This window comes from Pinus tabuliformis, chromosome 8 (assembly GCF_031772625.1).
Source record: "Pinus tabuliformis cultivar Carrire ecotype Pingquan chromosome 8, CPIR1, whole genome shotgun sequence".
Taxonomy (NCBI): Eukaryota; Viridiplantae; Streptophyta; class Pinopsida; order Pinales; family Pinaceae; genus Pinus; species Pinus tabuliformis.
The window spans coordinates 1,388,801,348-1,388,812,643 of NC_142294.1; positions in this window are offsets into that span (position 1 = coordinate 1,388,801,348).

Below are 11,296 nucleotides of genomic sequence, written 5' to 3' on the forward strand. Positions count from 1 at the left end.
TAGGGGTGTACCTTGACCACGATAGGGCTTATCAGGACACAGGCTGCTTGGCTTTGGCTCACATTTTGGTGCACCTTGACACTAGAGAGGGACTGGTGGAGAGCTATCTGCTCCAGATGGGGGACATTACACGCAGGCAGATTCTGGACTATGAGGGCATCCCTTTCCGTTGCCGAAGGTGCCACGAGGTGGGTCATTTGTACAAAGATTGCCCTCTTTTGTCCGGGGCACATCAGGATCCTCCCAAAACTTTGGTTTCGACTAGCACTCAAACGGTGGAGTCAGACTTCCCTTCACTGGAAGTGCCTCTTATGTATATGGAGTTGCAGATGCAGGGAGTGAAGGAACCCACCACTCAGCTAGCCACTTTGACTGTTGCGGCTCCTCTCACCAGCGCATGGGCTAGAGACTCGGCTTTTGCGGGTACTTCTTCCCCCCCTTCTCCTCTATTTTCAAATGAATGCATGGTTTTTGAATTTTTTTCTGCTTCTATTTGCTCGTCTGTGTCTCTCTCTGAGGTTAGCAAGTTGTGCTCCCCTGTGTGTCTGATTCTATCAGCCCCTCCCTCCTACCCTGAATCCTCTCACGCTACCAGCTCGATGCAGTCTGATCCTAGTCGGGGGGGCAGCCCGACTTCCAGTGGTTCACACCGATACTTCCTCCGCTCTCTCCCTACCTCTCAAACCTCAGCTTTTGGTTTGGAAGCAAATCCTCTACCCCCCATCCCCTCAACCTCCCCGCGCCCCCCCCCCAACCCCACACCGTGGCAGACAATCTAAAATTTCCAAGGCTATTAAGAGGGTGGGTGAAGAAGTGGCCTCGGGGGTGCAACACCCCATTGGATTGGGTCCTTAGAGCAAAGGGTAACCCACTCATCAATCATCCATGAAGTGCCTCTCCTTCAACTGCAGAGGCTTAGCCAGCCCAAAACAAAAAAACAAAAACAAAAACAAACAAACAAACAAAAGCAAACAAACAAAACAAACAAACAAAAACAAACAAACAAAAAAACAAGACAAAACTGGCTTTAAAGAGGCTTTATCTGTCGAAGAGATTCAATGTCATATTTTTGCAAGAAACTCTGGGTGAAGGGAGTATGGTTAAGATATTGATTATGAGTTTCCTACCAGACTGGGATTTCCACTTCCTAGATGTAAGGGGACGATCTAGAGGCTGTGCATTGAGCATTAATAAAATAACCCTAAATCTACACAATGCTTGGGGAGGGGAGGGATTTCTGGGTGCTGACATTACCTCCTTGGAGCTAAACAGGCCTTTCAGGCTCATCAACATTTATGGGCCTTGTCACAACAGGGAACATTTTTGGAACAACCTCATGGATGCTGACTTTATGCAAGCTAATAACCTGATTATAGGAGGAGACCTAAATTTCTCCTTAGGGTTGGCCGAATCTTGGGGTAGCAGGGCCCAATCACCTCTCAGCCTTTTTCGAAAATCTGTTGGATTCACATGAGTTCCTTTCTATTGACTCCGCCAAGATCCTGTCGACCTGGAGAAACAGAAGAACTGGTGATGGGGCGCTAGCTAGGAGGCTAGACCGTTTTCTGATTAAGGCCCCGCTCCTCGCCAGTTTGAACCTCTTCCGCCAGTGGGTGGGTTCGGGTGGGATCTCAGATCATTCCCCCATTTTTTTGGAGATCAGGGATAATAATTTCAAACCCCCGGCACCCTTCAAATTCAACCTGACTTGGTTACCTGAAGCATATTTCCACAAATTAGTCACTGATTCTTGGATTCACTATCGGTCGGATGACCAATTCTCCTCAACTGTGGTTTTTTCCAACTATTTGGCTTGCATTAAATAAAAAACTATCATCTGGGCAAAGGAAAAACGGAGGAAAGATGAGGCCGATCTCCTTGGGATTGAGGCGGCCCTCAAAAATCTGGAAGCCTCGGGGATTGCTTGTTTTGCTTCGGAGGGAACAAAGGCCCAGTTAACCCACCTAGAATCAGAAAGAATCAGATTATTGAGACAGAAAGAAGAACACTGGAGGCTCAAGAGCAGAGCTCTTTGGTTACAAGTAGGGGATGAAAATTCCAAAATTTTCCATCACTTTGCTCGAGGAAGAAAAGCAATCAACACTATTTGGGAGTTGCATGATCATGTTGGCAGAAAGGCAAATACTTTCGCGCAGTTGGCCGATATGGGAGTTCGTCATTTCAGTAAAATTTTCAAAGCTCCCAATGGTGTCACTCTCCCAGAAATCATCTGAACAGCAGAAGCTCTGCCCAGATTTGTCGAGCCTAATGAGACGGAGTCATTAAATTCCCCAGTCACTAGAGGGGAACTGGAGGTTGTGCTGAAATGCTTTAAAAAGGACAAAAGTCCAGGTCCGAATGGGTGGCCAGTGGAATTCTACAGCTCTTTCCTGGATCTTATTGGCGACGATCTATTAATGGTCATTGAGGACTGTAGAAGCTCAGGAAGAATGTATGAGGGTTTTAATGCGACCTTCTTGGCCCTCATCCCCAAATCAAACAACCCCTCAACCTTTGATGACTTTCACCCCATCTCCCTCTGCAACAATATCTACAAAATCATTTCTAAGATTATTTCTCTTCGAGTTAAACCCTTTCTATCTCAGATGATCTCTTTGGAGCAGTTTTCTTTCCTCAGTCAGCGCCAAATCCATGAAGCTATAGGGACAGCTCAGGAAGCCCTCCATTCGATCAAAAAGCAGAATAAAAAGTCCATCATTCTTAAGATCGACCTCTCCAAAGCTTTTGACAGGGCTAGTTGGACTTTTCTTCAGCTCACCCTTACACATATAGGCTTCCCCCATGCTTTCGTCGCCTGGATTATGTGTTGTTTCACTTCTGCTTCCTTTAGTGTTCTTATCAATGGTGTTGCCTCTGGTTTCTTTCATGCAAAACGAGGGCTCAGGCAGGGCTGCCCACTCTCCCCCTTACTCTTCCTTCTCATTATGGAAGGTTTTAGCAGACTGATTAAAAATGCTCGTGTGGCTAGAGATTTGGGGGGTGTCCAAATATCGGATATGACCACTCTCTCTCACCTTCCGTTTGTAGATGATGTACTTGTTTTTCTAAATGGCTCTATTCGTGACTCACATGTTTTCAAGAATATCCTTTCTCTCTTTTGTAAAGAAACAGGTATGGAACCAAATTATGTGAAGTCCTCGATTATCTTTGTAACACGCCTTCCTAATGAGGCAAGATATGCATCTCAATTGTTTGCATATGTTTGACTCGAGTTGGATGCAGGGATAAAATATTTGGACTTCCGTCTAAAACCAAATGGATACCATATAGCTGATTGGGCTCGGCTCCTAGCAAAAATCGAAAACAGAATCAATATTTGGCAGCAGCGCTGGCTCTCCAGAGTGGGTCGTCTCACCCTTATAAAAGCAGTCCTGGAGGATATCCCAGTTTACTGGATGTCGTTGGCTTGGATCCCTAAAGGCATACTAAAAAGAATCCAACAAATCTGCTATCACTTCCTCTGGAGGGGCCAAAAATCAGGGAAGACTTTTGCTTGGGTAAGTTGGGACCAGATTGCCAAAACCAAAGAATTGGGGGGATGGGGCATAAAAAATCTTCAGTTATTTACAATGGCTCTAGTGGCAAAAATGGGTTGGTATATTATCAACTCTTGAAGCCTTTGGCAAGAGGTCATGTACTTCAAATACATCCACCCCCTCTCAATGATGGAATGGATCCATAGACCCTTTTTGCACTCGCTTGATGCATCTATCATTTGGAAGGCTATTACCCACTCTCTTCCTATCATAAAGAATGGGCTGGCATGGAAAATTGGGCAAGGTATTCAGGTGCGCTTAGGCACGGATGCCTAGTAATGCACATATTCTCCCAAGGGACCTGTGTCATTACCTTTCAAGGTCAGGTTACACTCATCTCTCACATATTGCAGTTGCGGGACATGACCAATGGATGCCCTAGCGTTGGATGGATCATAGGGACTTAAACATCCTGCATAGATGGATTGAGGACTGACAACGATACATTGGGGCCCTTGAGAATGCCAATATAAGATTATCTGACCAGGAAGATGTTCTCATTTGGGCTACGAACCCTCACGGCAGATACACTCCCAAAGCTAGATATGTGGCAGCTATGGCTACACGGGAAAATGGTGAATGCATCTGGTGGTGGCGCCACTTCTGGAAATTAAAAGCTCCCCCAAAATCCAGACTATTCATGTGGTGCATTCTCATGGAAAAAGCCCCAGCTGAGTTAAACCTCATGCACCGGGCTTTTCATGGGCCCTCAAGATGTTGTTTTTGCAAAGAGCAAGAAGAGGACACAAACCACCTGTTTCTCTCCTGTCTGGTGATGATCCATTTCTGGTCCAGTATTACATCAAGTCTGAATTTGGTCTGGCCACAATGTTGGGGAGGCTTGGCATAATTGGTGGACTGGGGCACTCTCTCACAAAGCTAGGAATCTTCCCCTAGTCGTTTGTTGGGGTATCTAGATCAACAGAAATAGAAAAATCTTCCTAGACACTCCGATCAACTGGTTAACTTCTTGTTCAAATTCGATGGCCATTTACAATTTGATCCCAGATGATCTGGACAGCAAACCTCCTCAGGCCATCTATCCAGAATCTATCGACTATAATTTCCCTTGGGGATATTTTGATGGCTCGGCTCAAGTTGAGGGTTGTGGGGGAGGGGCTATTCTGCACATCAACAATATTGTGTCCTACAAAATACAAGTTGGCCTAGGCAGGGGCACTAATAATTTTGCTGAGCTGAACAGTCTAAAACACCTTCTCCTATTTGTGAGGGAACAAAACTGCCAAAAGATTCAGATATTTGGGGATTCACAGTTGGTTATCAATTGGTTTAATGAAGTATATCACTGTCACTTGCACACACTCAGACACTCAATGGAGGATATCTTATCATTAAAATCTCAATTTGATTTTACTGTATGCTCTCATATATACAGGGAAAGGAATGAGATCGTTGATCGTCTTTCCAAAGAGGTTGCGCAGTTGAATAGAGGACATTGGGAAATACAAGAATTCATGGAAGTGTCTTCTACCATTTCTTCCACAGGCCGTTCATAGAGATGAACAGGGATCTATTGGAGTGATCTTTGATCACTCTCTTTTTGCTTTTTGTTCTATGCAGTTATAGTTACTTTTTGGACATATACTATGTATTTTTTGTTAATCCTTTGCTGATATTATCTCTCTAGACTTCTATGATGTAATTTTGTATAACATGTTTCTAAACTTCTGATCTGCTACCTACTGTGATTGCATCTCATACATGTTGGACAGATACAACATGTAATTTTCTTAAATATTTAATGGAAATTGTGCCTTTTTCCTTGGAAAAAAGATGTGTGGCCTCGTGTATAAATACATTAGGATAATAAATTAAATTTTAAAAGATAAAAAAATTACCTAAATGAATTGAATTTTAAAAAATAAAAAACTTACATTTTTATCTCTTTGAATTAATGTGATTGCATACAAATCAATATAAATGAAACATAGAATTATTGTATGATTAGGTTTAATGGTTAAGAATATGTGTTTCCTCCTAAGAGATCCTAGATTTAATCCACTTTTGTAGGCTTCTTTATTTTAACCGTGGGTATCGATAACTCATTTGGGTGATATAGGCTATATATCCAACATCCTGCAAGCGATATATATCAATAATTTGAGACTTAGTAAAGGTTGAGGCATCCCAAGCCACACAAGAGTGGATCTCTATCCCCAAGGGCATCGACCCTTCTAGACTTATCACAATAGACAACATGTCACTAGTGGGAAATGAACCTGAATAAATAGTATAACAAACAATCTATCCAATCTTATACACCTTCATAAACTTTAGCAGTCAAATCACTACATGAAGGGGGGTCCCTTGTCCCATAAACCAGGGGATATCACACACAAATTTAGTGTCTAGCTTGATCATGATCTTAAACTTAGATTGTTAATATTATCCACTTTTGTAGCCTTCTTTATTTTTACCATGGGAATCAATAACTCATTTGGGTAATATAGGTTAGGCTTGAAATCAACCTACTAACTATACATATAACCCAAGAGTATATATCCAATAGTCTGCAAGCCATATATACCTATAATGTGTGACCTAGTAAAGTTCGAGGCATCTCAAGGCACACTAGAGTGGATCTTTATCCCCAAGGGCATCAACCCTTCTAGACTTCTCACAACGGACATGTCACTTGTGGGAAATGAACTTGAGTGGGCAGGATAACAAACAATCTATCCAACCATGTACACCTTCATAAACTTTAGAAAACAAATCACTAAAGGGGGGGTCCCTTGTCCCATAAATAAGAGGATCTCATACACCAATTTAGTGTCTAGCTTGATCGTGACCTTAAAATTATATTGTTGTTATTACTATTATATTAAAATAGAAAAAATGAAAAATATTAATATAATATATATAATTGAAAGTAGGTATTGCGGTTTCTATCATTTTTTAGGATTATAGTTCAAATCCCTACCCCCAACCAAAAAATATAGTACGAGTCTCAAATGGTAGGAAAAATTGTTTAAAATTGTTGGTTGAGAAGGTCGAGTTGGAGGTAGGGGAAGATGTTATGTTGAGCCAAATAACTCCAGTACGAGATAATGCTCTAGTTGGTAAGTATTTTAGGACACTTACAATAAAAAGGAACTCTTTGGCATTGGATTGACAAAGTTTAAGTAGTTGTATTAGGATATATGCAAGTATTTCACATTATATCCACCAAATTTAAGTAACCCTATTAGGATATATGAAAGTACCTTATCTTATATCCAAAGGGTGGATGGTGTTTGTGTTTGAAAGCAAGGAAGATGTTCATAGTTTCAAAAAGGGACATTGGTTATGGGGTTCATTTCTATCAATACTCAAACAATAGCCCTCATGTTTTAACTCAAGTACAAAAGGAGATAGCTCACCATCCAATTGCAATGAAGTTAATAATGATGCCCTTCAAGCTATGGAACAAGTATAAGTTGAAGGAAATTGGTAATTGCATCAAATTATTCCATGGTTATGGTAAAAACCTAAATCAATTGGTGGTGAGAACCTTAGCTCTTATTCTTATCAATATGGACCCAAGGTTGGGGCTTCTAGATGAAGTGGAAATTGTGGCAAGTTATTGAAAATATACCTAGATTATGTTAAGATTCCCTTGTAGATTATGTTAAGGTGCCCTTTCATTGTAATTTGTGTCATCAACAAAGACTCTTAATTTTTGATGCTCGGATGAGAAATCCTTTGTCGACCAAAGATAGTAATATGGATTTGTCAATGCAAGGAGGACGATTTTAAAGGAAATGGAGCTGAAGTTATAGAAACTAGGGTGAGAAACATGATGTTATGAATCTTAGGGGGGATCATAGTCTAAGTTCAGATGTATAATTCATTAAGTCATATTTTTATGTAAAAGAGAACTTGTTAGATATGTAATTGATGAAGTAAACCCTAATTAAAGTTGAATTTGTCAAATAGACACCTTATAAGAAGGCAATAGGAAGAGACTGAAGGTCGAGAAGGAAAGCTCCCAAAATTGGTTCATTGCATGTAATGGTTCTTCTTAATGGAATTCTTCTTCTTCTCCAATTCTTGTTGTCTCTTCATATTGTTGTGACGTATTCAGTTCTTGCATTCTTATCGATGTTCTTGTGATTAGTCTCATGACACATCTATATGTTTTCTCTCCTCCTCTCTTGGAATTCATGGATCATAGATCTTAGTCCCCAAGATCTGGAGCAGTGGTATTTGACCAAGTTATGACTCCATGGGAACGAGGGTTTAAAACATATTTTAGTTTCAAAGTTTTGCAACAATCTCCAACCTCGTTTTGGAACTTTTGGAGTCCATTTTCTTGGCCATACACTATAAGTATCACGATTGGTCCACAAGCATTATATGGTTTTCTACCCTCGGATTTTTAGTCCCATTGCAAGAGAATTCTTACATGGATCCACTACATCTATTTGTATACAGCATGGAGGTTCCATGACCTCTACAACATCCCATGCTGCTCTACAAACCCTTGGCATCCCTTGTGGCCCTCTACACTTGGCATTCTTGAATTCATTGTTATTGTATATTTATACAACCATGCCATAGCTTAAAATTTTTGCATGCAACACATAAAAACTTGGGTGACATCATTTCATCCATTTTTCAACTTGTTCATGGTGGTATGACCACCATAAAAACACAATAATGGATGGAATGCATGGCAACGATCTTAAGTGAACTTCATGCAAGTACCATGACCTCTACAGAGCACTTAAGACAATGAAAAAGATACTTGATTTTAAAGTATTTTCTATTAGCTCAAATGGGTGTTTTACAAAATTTGATTTGGCTTCATATTTTGATACATATCATCAATTGAAGCCACACACGTCTGTAAAGCAGCACGGTCGTGCATACCTTGAGTATTCGGAATAATTTTTCTCACTTCATAGATCATTATAGAGCAAGTATCTTATATCAATGTAAAGGTTTCTTCAATGCCTCAAATGGGCCTTTGACAGGATTTGATTTCATTACATTTAGCAAGAGTTATCAACAAAGTTGTAGCATGAGGTCCGTTACCAGAAGAATTAAAAAAAACCATTGTTTTGGGTCTTCCACAAACACATAGTTATGTGTAAAACACACAAAACCCTTATCCAAGCTTGCAATTACCAACTTAGTTATGGGTCATTCACAAACTCATCATTATGGATTAACCACTCAAAACCCTTCTCTTCATTGGCATTTAGCACATTGTAATCATGATGGTACATTAAACATAATGGGGTCCCTATTCTTTTAACATTTTTAATGATGGCGACCATCATTTCCTAAGGGGGCAGGATTGATCTGAATCTTAGGGATGCTTATAGACTAAGTTTGGAGGTATAAATCACAAAGTCATATTTTTAAGTAAAAGGGAACTTGATAGATATGTAACAGACGAAGTAAACCTAATTAAATTTGAATCTGTGAAAAATACACCTTACAATAAGGCAATAGGAAGAGAGTGAAATTTGAGAAGGAGAGGTACCAAAATTGGCCTTGTTGCATGTAATGGTTCTTCTTAATGGAATTCTTCTTCATTTCCATTTCCTGCTCTCTCTCTCTCTTTCTCTCTCTCTTCATATCTTTGTGATGTATTCAGTTCTTTCATTTTTATTAAAGATCGTGTGACTAGTTTCATGGCATATCCATATGTTTTCTCTCCTCCTCTCTTGGCATCCATGGCTCTTTCCCCAGGATCCAAATCACGTGAGCTTTGAACTTGAGCCCCAATCATGGAAAGAGTAGTAAAAGGGTGAAGTTCTCTCACTTGGAAAGGTCAACTATGAGGTCTCCTCCAAAAATAACAAGGTAGCACTAAAGGAAAAGACATTAACTAGAGACAAGGAAGGTGTGGTAAATGATTTTGAGCTCCCTTCATTTCATTTTCCCACTTCCATTATTTATGTTATCTCTTTGTTAGAGGATAATGATGGCTCTAAAGTTGTTTTCATTAAGAAACATTTCATGTTCAATTTGGAAAGAGGGAAAGGGAAGCCTCTAGCTGGTTCTCCAACACATACCAATATAGGTAGAATAGAGGGTGACTTAACCTAAGGGGATTATTACATTAAGGCTATGGGGAGGAAGGCTACTCTTCGAATAAATTATAGGAGATTCCTTGAAATATTTCCATAAAATATAAAATTTGTGTAAGGAGGTGGAGTATGGCTTTAAGAGGAATTCTAAGGAAGTAGCCTTTACCAAATGTAGCTCCTATCTCACTCTTGATTTTTTATTTGAGCCCATTCTAAGACTAGCTTTATCCCTATAAATCACTATAGTAATGATCATAGTCAAGCACTATAAGGGCCCAAAAAGACAAGGGTAAGCTCTGTCTTAAGAAAACAACCTAAAACCATCCATAATCATTTAAAACATTAGTCAATGAAGATAATTTTGGAAAAGTGGTTGGAATCATGGGACTAGACCATCAATATTCTAGTACACGTACTCTTGGGGGGATTTCAATGCTAAAACTAGCACAAAAGAAAGTTGAACGTGAGATTAGTGGTAACAAACAAGTCTCAATTATTTGCCCCCTTAAAGCATGCATGGCCTCAGGGAAGGGTAAATAATCTTAGTCATCTCCATCAATAGTACGATGTTGTATTCCTCTAAAAATAAATTAGCACTAAAGGATCTCTTTAAGTTACTAAAAATTGACATCTTTAATGGTTTAGGAAACCATGCTTAATGGTGAAAGATCCAAAAGTATTCTCTCCCCCCTTTTGAAAATTGTATAGTTTGTAAATTTTGATTTGAAGGGAAAAACAAGGGATATCATAACTAGATAGAATTGTTCCTTCTAGCTTCTAAACTACTCATGTTTATTTCAAGTGTCTTGAAAGTATAATGTTCTTCGGAATTAGGAGAGTCTATATCTCTAGGTGACATCTATGGGCCTTTCAATAAGGAAAGAATATTGGGATTCTTTCTTTACTCAATATTTTATGAAGGATTAATACATTATTGAGAGGTTGATCTTAATTTTGTCACCCATATATATGAAATATGGGGAGAAGTTGCTCAAATAGATTTCCCTTTATAGTATTTTTTATGTAACACTAAATATTTGAGGTTGTGTGATATTGAACCAATAAAATCGATTCCAACCTAGAGGAATCTTAGAATAGGAAATTAGGTTATCAACAAAAGGCTCAACAAATATTTAGTCTCAAGGCAATGGCTTTCCATGTCAAATAGAGTAGTGTGTTGGGTCAAATTGGGGGGGTTTTATGACCATTCTCCTATATTTCTCCAATTAATGAAAAAGGATGAAAGTAAATCAATAGACACATTTTAATTTAACCTATTTTAGCTTAAAGATCAAGAGTTTGTGAAAATTGTTAAAGACGAGTGAAGGCATTTTTGCCTAGCTATCCATAAACTGCAAGTTTTAGCTTGTAGGGGATTTAAAAAGGAAAGGGTTGAGAGAGAAACATTAACCTAGGGCAAGGAAAAATATTTTTCTCTAGAGGAATAATTGGTGGATGTGGTGGCCAGGATCACTCTTTTCTTTGATCATAATACTAAAGGTGTGTTCTTAAAAGAGGGAGAAAAGCAATGCAAACCATTAGCGTAAAACAAAAGAAAATTATTGGATTGGGAGGATCCTAAGCAAAGAGTGAAGAGTCAATCTTTTAGTTAGCTTAAGGATACAAAACCCCAAGTTATTCAATATTATGTAAAACAAATGAAAAATATTAACACCATTTGGGAAATGAAGAGGT